Below are 14,224 nucleotides of genomic sequence, written 5' to 3'. Positions count from 1 at the left end.
TATACAAACACTCTCTTTTGCCCTTTCAACTTCAACCTTTAACATTCACAGTATTTGTACAGAAAACAATTGGAAGAATATCAAGGGATTTAGATGTTAATATCATCCAAACATGCCCATATCATCTTATTGTGCCATTTAGAATGGCATAGAACAACTGCCCTACTGTGTCCTATTTAGCACAAAGAGAACAATTTATGTTTCCCTAGACACAGGCATAACCACTCGAGCTGGAAATTAGTATTTTAAGAGATCTGAACAGCCATGTTTTTAGATTAGCATTTGTGCATTTAAAATTAGAATTCAATCTCTGAACTTTGGAGGCCAGGTTTGCAAGAACATTGCAACCATAAAGCATAATAAAAGTATATAATAAATGTCAGTGGCTTCTGAGAATGCATTTAGAGCGGATTCTTTTGAAATCATTCAAAGAATGGTTTGTGGGGAATAATTTTTTTCCAAGTTTCCTTGTAAAGTCTATATACAGCCACCCCAATACTTATCTTGCATCTGGGCATACTAAAGATTCCACCACCACCAGACTAGAGCCAGAGCCAGCCTTCACAACCAATAACCAATAGGTAAATTCTCTTAGGGGGCAGACCAAGACTGGGCCTAACAATGTTCTCTTCTGATAGCCACCGAGTCCTTGAGGATATAAAGGCGTTTGCAGCTTATTCCCCAAAGGAGTGGGGTTAACTGCAGGATATTTTCTCCAACGTTTTCTTCTGTTATCAGCCATACAGAGGTGGGGATTTACCCACAATGTTAATAAATAAATTAATTTTAACAGTATAAATTGAAGAGCACCACTAGTTTGAACAGATTCAATGAAAAAATATGTGTGTGCTAAAACAGATTTCTGCAATTGCTGTGCTTATTAAAAACAGAGAAAGGGGCAACAGCACCCGCCTTGACCCATAAGAATCGCATGTATCTCATAAATACACACATCTCTCTCTGTGTGTGTATCTGGATGCATATACACTTTCTTGATCTGTCATTATACTAGCCTTCATACAATCTCTAGCTCCTCCCACTTTTAGGAAGTTGCCCTATTATGAGTCAATCCATTGGTTCATTTAGCTCCTTACTGTCTGCACTGACTGTCAGAAGCTCTCCAGCGTGCCTGAGAGGTGTAATTTCTACCCTTGATATATTCAGGATGATTTACAATTCAAACCTTATGCCACATTTGAACCCGAAGCCCTCGTGTGCATTCAGCTTGCGTCCTACCCTTTCCCAAGAATCTTTCCAGTTCTCAGTACTGGCTGCGTTCACATGGCAATTTATTCCACTTTTACAACATTCCCCTAACTGTTAATTTCCCATTATATTTGAGCTTTCACACAACATATAAAAGCCACTTCTGGAAATATAGCATAAGTTTGGCATTCATTTTTGTGTTATTTGCTGCCAGGAAACAAAGAGTTTTCATGCCCAGAGACCCAGGTGCCTGGTGTAGGTGTTGGTCCACAAGGGGCCTTTCCTTTAGGAAAATTTGGTTGTAGAAAGAAATAAGAGAGGTAAAAGGCTGTTGCTTCTAAAATAATAAAATGGGAGCAGAACTTTGGGAAAACTGAACTGTGGAACTCCTTTCTATAAAGAAAATGCAATGGCAAGGGATTTAGCAATTTTCTAAGATTGATTTGATATCTGTAGAAAATGATGTCGGTAACTGCCAGGTGATTATGCCACAACCCCATCTCCCTTTGCCTCCATTTTGTGACTGGCTTGGCTCCTGCAACACCATTTTGTGACTGGTGGGCCTCAGTATTATTCTGCCCTCTCACAGAGTCCCTGGGGTAGAAATTTTGAGAACACCTGATCCATGTGAACCTATTATGGTTTAATTTGTCCACATCTTTTGAATGTAAAACTTGTAATTCAGTATTTAGTCCATAACTACAGCGTACCTGATTAGGTCTTTGTTGTCACAGGGCACAGGGAATGGATGAATTCATGTTAAACATTAAGCTCCAAATTCTAACTGTATGGAATAAAAGTAATTGAACATCCAGCTATGTTGAGAACTGACCTGCAACACTGAACTAATTAGAAAATAAAAGAGAGCGAATTGAACCGCAGAGTTGAAATTCATGCAAACGAAGTACTGCAAATGAATAAATACAAAACCTCAATGGCAGATATCCTCTTTCTTATAATCTCATTTGTATGTAACAGATTGCGGTAAAAGCAACCTTCTTGCCCAAAGCCAGCCAACACGCCCATCGTATGCACCCAATCATTAGTATGCCTTTCCCCCAATCTTTACATCTCCGCCCTCAAACTGAGGCATCAGGCATAAGCCTGCATTTTATTAATGTTTGATCAGGGCTTGTATATTAAAGAGGGCTTAGATTTTTAAAAGTTTCATGCCAGGCAAGAAGGCTAGCTGCTTAAGAAAACACTGACAGTGTTTTCTTCCTAGACAAGGGGCCCCTTGATTGATAGCAGAAAACAATTCTCAAAGTCGTAAAAGCTGAAATTACAGACTGAGTAAGGACACTGACCCTACATGTTATAGAAGATAAAAAAGGCAGAGATAAATATAATTAGGAATGAGTAAATAGTAAAATAATGCCAATGTGCCTCCCAGTAAAATGAGCCAGATCTTCTTTCTAAGGTTAAAAGGCCAAGACCAAATGGAGAAGCATCTAGCTGGCAGAAAGAGAGGCTTTTTGGGAAGTCTTTTTAAAGCATTTTTGGGAAGTCTTTTTAAAGCTGTTTCTTTCTTAAACTGAGAGAGTTTAAGGGCAATAAATGTTGGGAAGGGCTAATGGGAAAAGCAGCTGGCTGAAGCAGCTGGAGAAGGGGGGGATGTAAACTGAAGAGGCTTCTTTTGAAACTTTTTTTTACTGAGTTCCCTTTTCTACTTTACAAAGACCTTATTCCTTTTAAGAGGCTACCTGTGTTGTGTATTAAATATATTGTCTTAAATGTAATTATGCAAAGGATTTAAGAAATGCTAGATTTCATATAGTTGTAAGAGTTGTATTTTGAAATTAAGTCAGCCACCAGCCCAGCCCTCTTGCCAGACAGGAAGACGCCATCCAAGCGGTCCTGATATATGGCTGTCAGACATTTGTTTGGAAACCTTCAAATGAAGGAGATCTTTCAATGTTGATGTGAAACTCAAGATCCTTGACATATGTTTAAGATAAAAATTTAAGATTAACCATTTGTTTTAGAAGGCAATAGGGCAAGGAGGGCAAGAGGTGAGCTGGTAATTAAGATTCCTTGTTGAGACACATGTAAGATATATTACTACTTATTTGTCATTTATAGATGTAACAATATATAGCTCTTTGTCCTCCATATAAGGACAGGAGGATATGGGTGTATCTTTTGTGATTGGTTCTAGCAATCAGCCAATAGGAAATCCAACCAGGCTGATTGGACAGAGGCAGCCACAGGAGGAGCAAAGGGGGCTGGATTAAGGGAATATAAGGGCTGGCCATAATGGCAGGAGGCCAGGCCAGAGCTTGGTAACCATATACCACTGTGCCTCTCATTTATTTGTCTGACAAATAAATAATTATTTTAATTTCTCTATTGCTGCGTTGAATATTTCATTCCAGCTAAGCGTTAACCACAAGCAGGGTGCTACATTTTATGGTGCCGTGACTCGGATAAGTGGTCTGCTGGAACGCAGCCCCTTCGCCCTATTGGGCAGGGTACAAGAGAGAGGATCTCTAAACTGCTTACCCAAGCGCGCACTGGTAAATTTTTCCAGGGGGAACGCAGAAGTCTCGTCTGTCTGATACCCTGCTCACTGGCGGCGACGGACCGGGGGGAAACGGAACCAACCAAGGGTAAGTGCACAAAGGGATTTTTGGCCCTCCAATTAATTGGGAGGAAGAGAAGTCTTGATCAAACTTCTGCGTCTCAGTAAGTGGGAACTGAGTACGCTAGGTGGTTGGATATATCAGATGGTGGTCTGGTGGGGGAAAAGGGAAGAATGGGAGGTAGTGTGTGGTGAAGTATCTAGCGCATTGTATGTGTGAGAAAGTACAGAGCAATCTGTAGCTGACCTGAGTGTGGAGTGGGCAGTACTTCGGTTCCTAGTAAGGCGACTTCACTAGGCAAGGAAACCCACGAAGCGTGTGTGTGAGTGACTGAGTGGATACTTCACAGGGCCATACAATGGGAGTTGGGGGTTCAAAGGGGGGAAATACACCTCTTGAATGTATGTTAAATAATTTTAAGAAAGCCTTCTCAGGGGCGTATGGAGTCAAAATGACGCCAGAGCGCCTGAGAACGTTATGTGAATTAGAGTGGCCGAAGCAAAATACTGAATGGCCATCTCAAGGAACCTTTGATATAAATTTAGTAAGCAAACTTTGGTCTAACATCGCCAAAGAAACTGGAGGGTGCCCAGAACAATTTTCATATATAGATTCCTGGCTGAGCACATTAAATAAAAATCCTCCATGGATAAGGGAATGCAAAGTCCAACGATGCAAATTATTGGCTGTAAAAGCCGAAGCTAGGAAAGGAATCTTGCCAAATAAACTCAAACCCATTTTTGAGGGACCAGAGGAAGAGCTGCTTCCACCTCCACCCTATGCTCCACATCGAAGGGAGCCTAATCCAAACACTCCACCAGTTGTAACCCCAAGGCAAGAAAGTGGAATGAATAATGGGGCTGGAGTCACAGAACTTGATTCCTTGATAGATTATGAAAAATATATTCAGGAGGCATTGGAGGCCTATAATGAAGCCCAAGCAGAAGTGGTTATTCCATCTGTGAGTCCCAGTAGAACTCCATCTACAGTCTCTTTTAGTGGAACAACTGATTGCCTACCCCAAACTCCTGTACATCCAAGTCCTAGAGAATTATTACAGAAGTTACAGGGAGACCTTAATCGGTCAGCAAGCAATACAGCCAGGCGTATAAAGCTGCTAAAAGAACGCCTTGGGACAAATACCATCCCCTATGATTTGAGGCCCCTAGAGCAAGGCGAAGAGAAAGATCACGTAGTAGCCCCTCTCAGAAGAGTATTTGATGCACTTGAGGAGCCTGTGCTGGTTAACGGGCAACTCGGACCACGGCCACCTCGAACTTCGACCCTCCAGTACATTCCATTCACAACTACGGATCTGATGAATTGGAAAACACACACCCCATCTTTTGCAGAAAAACCTCAGGCTATGATGGACTTGGTGACTTCAATAATAAATACTCATAGTCCTACTTGGACAGATTGCCGCCAGCTCCTGAATACTCTGTTCACCACTGAGGAAAGGAGAGACATAATTGAAAAGGCACAGATATATTTGCGTGAGCAGGCCAGAGTGGGAAATATTTTTAATATTGACCGTCATCTCCAAGACAACTTTCCCTTGGAAGATCCTAATTGGGATCCAAACAATGCAATTCACCTGGCCAGGCTTACCACCTATCGCCAGACGCTTGTGCAAGGTATCCGCAGGGCATGCCAGAAGCCCACTAATATGTCTAAAGTCTCAGAAGTAGAACAGAAACCAAATGAGAGTCCAGGAGACTTTTTAGAGAGGCTGCAAGAAGCCTATCGTATATGGACTCCTTTTGACCCTGAAGCCCCTGAAAACAGCAGAATGATTACTGCTACATTTGTGGCCCAGTGCGCTTCTGACATTCGTAAGAAAATTCAGAAATCAGAAGGATGGGAAGGGATGCTGATGAGCCAAATTATGGCCATTGCACGCCGAGTTTATCGGAATAGGGATGAGGCTGAGAAACAAGAGAAGAAGAAGTGGCAGAAGGAAAAGATGGTAATGCTAGCCACAGCAGTGAAGCAAGACTACCGCCCCTTAAATGGAGGAAGAGGGCGGGGAAGGAATCCACCACTGGGAAGGAATCAATGTGCGAATTGCAAGAAGGAGGGTCATTGGAAGCGGGAGTGTCCTGAACCCCTGAGGCTGGAAGAAGTACGCCCAGGCCCAGGCCCAGGCTCCGGCCCAAGAAACCAGGGACGGGGACGGGGAATGATCCGAGATGGAAGATATCAGAGACCTGGACAAGGACGGAGTAGGGACAATGTCATTGGACTGGCAGAGGAGGATTTTACCCAAGACTAGGAAAGACCGGACTCCATAAAGTTAGGCTTCCAGGAGCCCACGGTCACGATTCAATTAGGAAGCCATTTAATAGACTTTATGATTGATACTGGGGCTGAATACTCAGTACTCCCAGAACTATTGCAGAAAAAGGCATCCAAAAGTGTAGTCATTAAAAGTGCCACTGGTCAGTCAGCTAAGAGGTCTTTCCTCCAACCTTTGGAATGCCAGATTGGAGGACATCGTTTAACCCATCAGTTTTTGTATATACCTGAGTGTCCAATACCTCTCTTAGGTAGAGATATGCTGTCCAAATTGCAGGCCCAAATCACCTTCACTCCTCGAGGTCCAGAAATGAAACTGCCATCAAAGGCAGCAGGAATAATTTCCCTCTCAGTACCTAAGGAACAATCATGGCGCCTAATGTCAGCCCTGCAAGTCCAACCCACATTGGATACAGAGTTAAACAAGCTCCTCCGAACTCTACAGGTGCCACCAGGAGTATGGGCCGAAAATAGCCCACCAGGAATGGCCAAGAATATAGCTCCAATTGTAGTAACCTTAAAACCTATGGCTACCCCTGTATCTGTAAAGCAATATCCTTTACCCCGGCGAGCAGCAGAGGGCATCCAGAAACATTTGGACCGCCTATTAAAATATGGTCTGCTTAAGCCCTGCCAATCAGAATGGAACACACCCCTTTTGCCTGTTCGAAAACCTGGGACAGATGAATACAGGCCAGTGCAGGACTTGAGGCTCGTAAACCAGGCTATCGAGACCTTGCACCCAAATGTACCAAACCCATACACCCTGCTGAGTTTGATCCCACCAGAAGCAACATTTTTTACTGTATTGGACTTGAAAGATGCATTCTTCTGTTGCCGGCTGGCACCACAGAGCCAACCTATATTTGCCTTCCAGTGGGAAGACCCTTTGACAGGAACAAAAGGCCAGCTAACCTGGACAAGATTGCCCCAGGGATTCAAAAATTCCCCAACTTTATTTGGCACTGCCTTGGCGAAGGATCTAACAAGTTACCCCTCAATACCTGGAGAAAAGGTGGTTCTGCAATATGTAGATGACCTTATACTAGCAGCAAAGGATTTTGATACCTGTAAAGAAGGTACAGAGGAACTGCTCCACTTGCTCTGGCAAGCTGGCTACCGAGTTTCCCAGAAAAAGGCACAGTTATGTTTAGAAAAGGTCAAATATTTGGGCTTTGACATCTCACACCAACAACGAGCATTGAGGCCAGAGAGGAAAGAAGCTATTTGCCTTATCAAGGAACCTACCACAAGGAAACAACTCAGAGGATTCCTGGGAACAGCAGGGTTTTGTAGACTATGGATACCTGATTTCAGCAGTCTGGCCAAACCCTTACATGAAAGCACTCGAGGTGCAGAAAAGGACCCATTCGTATGGGGACCTGAGCAGCAACAAGCCTTTTTAGTTATCAAACAACGACTTATGGAGGCCCCAGCCCTTGGACTGCCTAATTCGGAAAAACCCTTTCAGCTGTATGTACATGAACAGAATGGGATTGCAGCGGCAGTCCTGACCCAGAGATTAGGAAGTTGGAACCGTCCAGTAGTTTATTTGTCAAAACAATTGGACTCAGTAGCAAAAGGATGGCCTCCATGCCTAAGGGCAGTAGCGGCCACTGCAAGCCTTGTCAAAGAAGCTGATAAATTTACCTTCGGCCAGACAATGTATGTGAATGTACCTCATGCTGTTCTGACACTCATGGAATATAAGGGTAGTTATTGGCTAACGAACCCAAGGATGGCTAGGTACCAAGGCCTATTGTGTGAAAATCCCAGGATTCATCTACGAGTAGTGAATATGCTCAATCCAGCAACTTTGCTGCCCCTACCAGAGGTAGATGATGAAGAATCACATGATTGTCTCCAAATAATGGATGAAGTTTATTCCAGTAGACCCGATCTGAAAGATGAACCATTGAAAAATCCAGATGTTGTATATTATACTGATGGTAGCAGTTACCTGCATGAAGGTGCCAGACGAGCAGGATATGCTGTGGTCACCAATGAGGAAGTTGTGGAAGCTGAAGCTTTGCCTGCTGGCACCTCAGCACAAAAGGCTGAACTTATAGGTTTAACTAGAGCTCTGCAATTGGCAGCCGGATGTAAGGCAAACATCTATACTGATTCTAAATATGCCTTCTTAACCCTGCATGCACATGGTGCTCTATGGAAAGAAAGAGGTCTAATAGGAGCCCACGGGAAGGCCTTGAAATATGGACCTGAAGTAGAAATCCTGTTAGAAGCAGTATGGGCTCCAGAACAGATTGCTGTAATGCACTGCAAAGGTCATGGACGAGGAAGGGATCCAATAACCAGAGGAAATCATGCTGCTGACAAAGCAGCCCGAGAGGCAGCCCAAAAGCCTGTGGGAGGATTTATAGCAGCCCTCATACCAGAGGTAGTTCCAGAAGAAGTTAAACCTCACTATACCCCAGAAGAGAGGAAGTGGGCTGAACAGGAAGGAGCAGTTGTGAAGGACGGTTGGATGATCCTGCCAGACAATAGGATTTATGTACCTCATCATCTAGCAGGCACAATTGTAAGAAATTATCATGAATCTACTCACCTTGGCGGTACTGCAACCAGAGAGAGTCTCAGTCGGAAGTTGTATATTATTAACCTATCACAATTAGCAACTTGCATTTCACAGAAATGTGTTCTTTGTGCTAAAAACAATCCCAGGCAGGGACCGGTACAACCTCCTGGAATCCAACATGTGGGATATGTCCCCATGGAAAGCCTAATTGTGGACTTCACAGAGCTGGTCCCTTCTAAGGGATTCAAGTATCTCCTTGTGTTTGTAGATACTCTTACCGGATGGGTTGAAGCTTTTCCCACCCGAACTGAAAAGGCACGAGAGGTAACTAAGAGACTCCTCACTGAATTGATCCCGAGGTTTGGATTACCTAGATGCATTGGAAGTGATAATGGGCCAGCGTTCATTGATCAAGTAGTACAAGAAGTATGTCGAGTCCTACAAGTGAAATGGAGACTGCATGCAGCCTATAGGCCTCAGAGTTCAGGGAAAACTGAAAGAATGAATCGGACTCTGAAAACCCAATTGGCAAAATTAACCCAGGAAACGGGATTGGGATGGGTAGATGTGTTACCCATAACACTGTTTCGTGTTCGGTGTGCACCCACAAAAAGACTTAAGTTGTCACCTTTTGAGCTCCTGTATGGGAGACCGCCCTCCTTTGTTCAGGATATTCCAGCTGATCTTAAACAAATAGGAGACCATGTGACACAGGGACAAGTGCAATCTCTCTCCCGTGTTTTTGTTTCTCTTAACAGGTGGGCCCTCGAGCGCACGCCGTGCAGCATTGCCGAGCCGATTCATCAGTTCCAGGCTGGCGATAGCGTATGGGTGAAAGAGTGGAAACGTGATCCACTTGCACCTAAGTGGCGTGGACCTTACACCGTCTTGCTCTCTACTCCAACAGCGGTGAAGGTAGCTGAGGTGACCCCCTGGATTCATCACTCCCGTTCGAAGAAGTCCGAAGGCAGTTGGACGTGCAAAGGTGACCCCTCTAATCCTCTTAAACTGACTCTCTCCAAAAACCCCTGTATCTAGCCCTACGGGGAACGGGCTAGGTCACGGGCAACATTAGACGACCGGCCTGCTGCAGCCACAACCTGGAAGCTGGCTGACCTGCGCACGCCTGAAGCTTGAGGAGCATCTGAACCAGCGATTGTGAAAGGAAAGATTCTCTTATACAATTAATTGAATGCCCCCCCCCCTTTGTGGAACAATTATCAGAGATATTACTCATTGGGGATCCTCGGGATATATGTTTTGGTCTTGGTGGTTCCCCATTCCTGTCACTGGGGGAATTATATTGGGACTAATATTTATTTGCTATCACAATAAGGTAATCTTTTGTGGAAGGAATGCATATGCTAGACATCAACATGATTTTATTATTAATCCTGATCCCTTGGGAAGGGGAAGGGTCCTTGAATCTGGCCAAATTGACTAAATATGGATTCCGCCATGACCACAATATGTGGGTAGGTTTAGCTGAAATGGTAGCCAATGTTGCAAATAGGACCAATTGCCTTGTTTGCTCTCTTGGGCCAGATGATTCAGAGGGAGGTATGCCCTTATTACCGATACCATTAGATGCCATTGGTATGGTAAGCGAAATACCACACCAAACAGAATTACAGAATTTCCACGGATGGAACTCAACTAAACCATTACGAGTTATACCTGTACAAGGGGAATTCTGTGTACATAAATCATCAGATGCAGCTGATTCTACCATGATAGGCTCTTCTCATTGTCACTATACTTGGGATAATATTAAGAATACCTGGGCACACGATACTACCTATCGAACTCGGAATGCCTTGCCCTGTGCACCTCCTTTTATTCATGCATGGAAAGTGGTATGGAACATAACTGTGACAGAAAAAGGCAATCTAACATACTGCACTGTGAACTCTCTACCTCTTCTGATATTTCGCCTTCTGTACTCCACGTACCAAAAACCTCAGACCCGATGGTTGTGGTGGATATGTGGAGAATGGGCATACAAGAAACTCCCCTCCAAATGGAGTGGGACTTGTTTCCTGGGATGGGTATTACCACCAATGTGGATTATGCCCACTAATTTGGCCAAGCGTACACGAAGAAACGTTGATATTTCTCATATAGCAGGAGGAAGTACCCAAAGTTGGAGCGGTACTGATGATTGGCCACCAGAGCGCATTATAGCCTATTATGATCCTGCCTCCTGGAATCCTGGTGAGCTCATACAAGGGGCACGGGATCCTATTTATAATCTAAACAGAATAATTCGGTTGCAAGCAGTAGTGGAACTTGTAACCAATGCAACGGCCCAGAGTTTGAGACTTATTGCACAACAGTTGGATGAAAGTAGAGCCGCCATTTTGCAGCTGAAAATGGGAATGGATTATGTACTTGCCAAGCAGGGAGGCCTATGTGGAGTCTTGAACTTGACAGGGAATGCCTGTTGCTTTAACATTTCAGATAATGGTGAGGCAATCCGTGTGTTGGCCACAAAGATGGAGAATATAGCACATGTCCCAGTACAAACATGGGAAGGATGGGATATGGGATGGCTCACCAATTGGTTACCTAATGTCACAGGACTCAAAGGGATATTATTGTCTTGCTTGTTTTTCTTGACAGTAGTGGTAATGGTTTTATGTATGATGCCATGTATCATTTCATGTTTTAGAAGTACAATTAGCAAGATGGTTTCAAATGAAACTCTACCTCATATCATGGCCCTATACAGAGCTTTACCTCAGGAATATGATGAAGGTCAAGCTATCAAGGACACTTGGGACGAAGGTCCTTGAGCTTGAAAGGGGGGAATGAGGCATCAGGCATAAGCCTGCATTTTATTAATGTTTGATCAGGGCTTGTATATTAAAGAGGGCTTAGATTTTTAAAAGTTTCATGCCAGGCAAGAAGGCTAGCTGCTTAAGAAAACACTGACAGTGTTTTCTTCCTAGACAAGGGGCCCCTTGATTGATAGCAGAAAACAATTCTCAAAGTCGTAAAAGCTGAAATTACAGACTGAGTAAGGACACTGACCCTACATGTTATAGAAGATAAAAAAGGCAGAGATAAATATAATTAGGAATGAGTAAATAGTAAAATAATGCCAATGTGCCTCCCAGTAAAATGAGCCAGATCTTCTTTCTAAGGTTAAAAGGCCAAGACCAAATGGAGAAGCATCTAGCTGGCAGAAAGAGAGGCTTTTTGGGAAGTCTTTTTAAAGCATTTTTGGGAAGTCTTTTTAAAGCTGTTTCTTTCTTAAACTGAGAGAGTTTAAGGGCAATAAATGTTGGGAAGGGCTAATGGGAAAAGCAGCTGGCTGAAGCAGCTGGAGAAGGGGGGGATGTAAACTGAAGAGGCTTCTTTTGAAACTTTTTTTTACTGAGTTCCCTTTTCTACTTTACAAAGACCTTATTCCTTTTAAGAGGCTACCTGTGTTGTGTATTAAATATATTGTCTTAAATGTAATTATGCAAAGGATTTAAGAAATGCTAGATTTCATATAGTTGTAAGAGTTGTATTTTGAAATTAAGTCAGCCACCAGCCCAGCCCTCTTGCCAGACAGGAAGACGCCATCCAAGCGGTCCTGATATATGGCTGTCAGACATTTGTTTGGAAACCTTCAAATGAAGGAGATCTTTCAATGTTGATGTGAAACTCAAGATCCTTGACATATGTTTAAGATAAAAATTTAAGATTAACCATTTGTTTTAGAAGGCAATAGGGCAAGGAGGGCAAGAGGTGAGCTGGTAATTAAGATTCCTTGTTGAGACACATGTAAGATATATTACTACTTATTTGTCATTTATAGATGTAACAATATATAGCTCTTTGTCCTCCATATAAGGACAGGAGGATATGGGTGTATCTTTTGTGATTGGTTCTAGCAATCAGCCAATAGGAAATCCAACCAGGCTGATTGGACAGAGGCAGCCACAGGAGGAGCAAAGGGGGCTGGATTAAGGGAATATAAGGGCTGGCCATAATGGCAGGAGGCCAGGCCAGAGCTTGGTAACCATATACCACTGTGCCTCTCATTTATTTGTCTGACAAATAAATAATTATTTTAATTTCTCTATTGCTGCGTTGAATATTTCATTCCAGCTAAGCGTTAACCACAAGCAGGGTGCTACAAAACTAGCATGTCAATAATTTTTTATAGTACAATTCCTTATCCTCAACATGTTGAATTGGCTCATAAAAATGGCTTCTGCTTGAGTGCATGTTTCTGTTTCATTTGTAATGAGTATTTTGACACTTGGGTGAATTCAACCTTTTGAGGCTGCCTAGTTAATACAGATGCCCCAGTCACCTGCCTGCTTCTTCATGGTCTCTCTCTCTGTCTTTGGCAATCCTGTACATTCTCCCCTGGGAGAAAGTTCCTCTGAGCAAAGAGCAGTGAGGTCACCTTTCTGATGAAACCCAAGTGCTCAGGGTGCTGAAAACAAATAGGAGGAGGATCTCTCCATGCTGAGTGAGTAGGCAGTAAAATGGCAAATGCAGTTCTATGTAAACAAGTATAAACTGATGTATATCCGGGTGGGGTGGGGGGAACCTGAATTTCACATGTATGAAAGACGTTGACCCACCCCAATGCTTGACAGCTTTGGGGGGGGGAAGGCCAATTCTATGCTAGGAATAGCTAGGGAAAGAATTGAAAGTAAAACTGCCAATATCACAACGCCATTATACAAATCTGTGGTGCAGCTGCACTTGAAAAACAGTGTACAGTTTCCACCTCATCTCAAAAAGGATGTTGTGGAGCTGGAAGAGGGTCATAAAAGGGCAACCGATATTATTGGGATGATAGAGCAACTGCTGCGTGAGAAAAAGTTACAACTTTAGGGGTGTTTTGCAGGCACACCTTCAAAAAAAGCAACAACTTGGGGGATGTTTTCATTTAGAGAAAAAGAGCAGATGGGGAGACATGAAAAAGGTGTGAAGGAGCTGGATAGAAAAATGTTCTCGCTCTCTCATAACTAGAACTCGTGGGCATCCAGTGCAGCTGAATGTTGGAAGATTCAGGACAGACAACAGAAAGAATGCCTAGTTAAAATATGGAGCTTGCTCCCCCGTGAACCACACTGATTAGCCCTGCTCTAAAGAGAGGCTTTTCCACACCTCCTTGGAGGGCAACATCCTGCTCTTATCCCAGTCCCCTGGCTTGAGGCTGCTCCCAGTAAAAACATTCTGCTGGTAGCAGGGGCAGAGCTGCATTTGGGGGCCCTGGCAGGAGCAGACGGGTGGATTCCCTAAGGCGAGGAGAAGGCTTCCCGTTGGGTGGGCCAGTTTGACTGCAGTGGAGCCATTATGGAGGGTACTGCAAACAAGAAAACAACTCAGTGGATTTGCCACTCAGTGGATTTGTAACTGGCTGACTGACCGAACCCAAAGGGTGCTCATCAATGGTTCCTCTTCATCCTGGAGAAGAGTGACTAGTGGGGTGCCACAGGGTTCTGTCTTGGGCCCGGTCTTATTCAACATCTTTATGAATGACTTGGATGATGGACTCAAGGGCATCCTGATCAAATTTGCAGATGACACCAAGCTGGGAGGGGTGGCTAACACCCCAGAGGACAGGATCACACTTCAAAACGACCTTGAC

This window comes from Podarcis liolepis, assembly GCF_965112155.1.
Source record: "Podarcis liolepis genome assembly, chromosome: 1".
Lineage (NCBI taxonomy): Eukaryota > Metazoa > Chordata > Lepidosauria > Squamata > Lacertidae > Podarcis > Podarcis liolepis.
Note: the sequence above shows the minus strand (reverse complement) of the source record.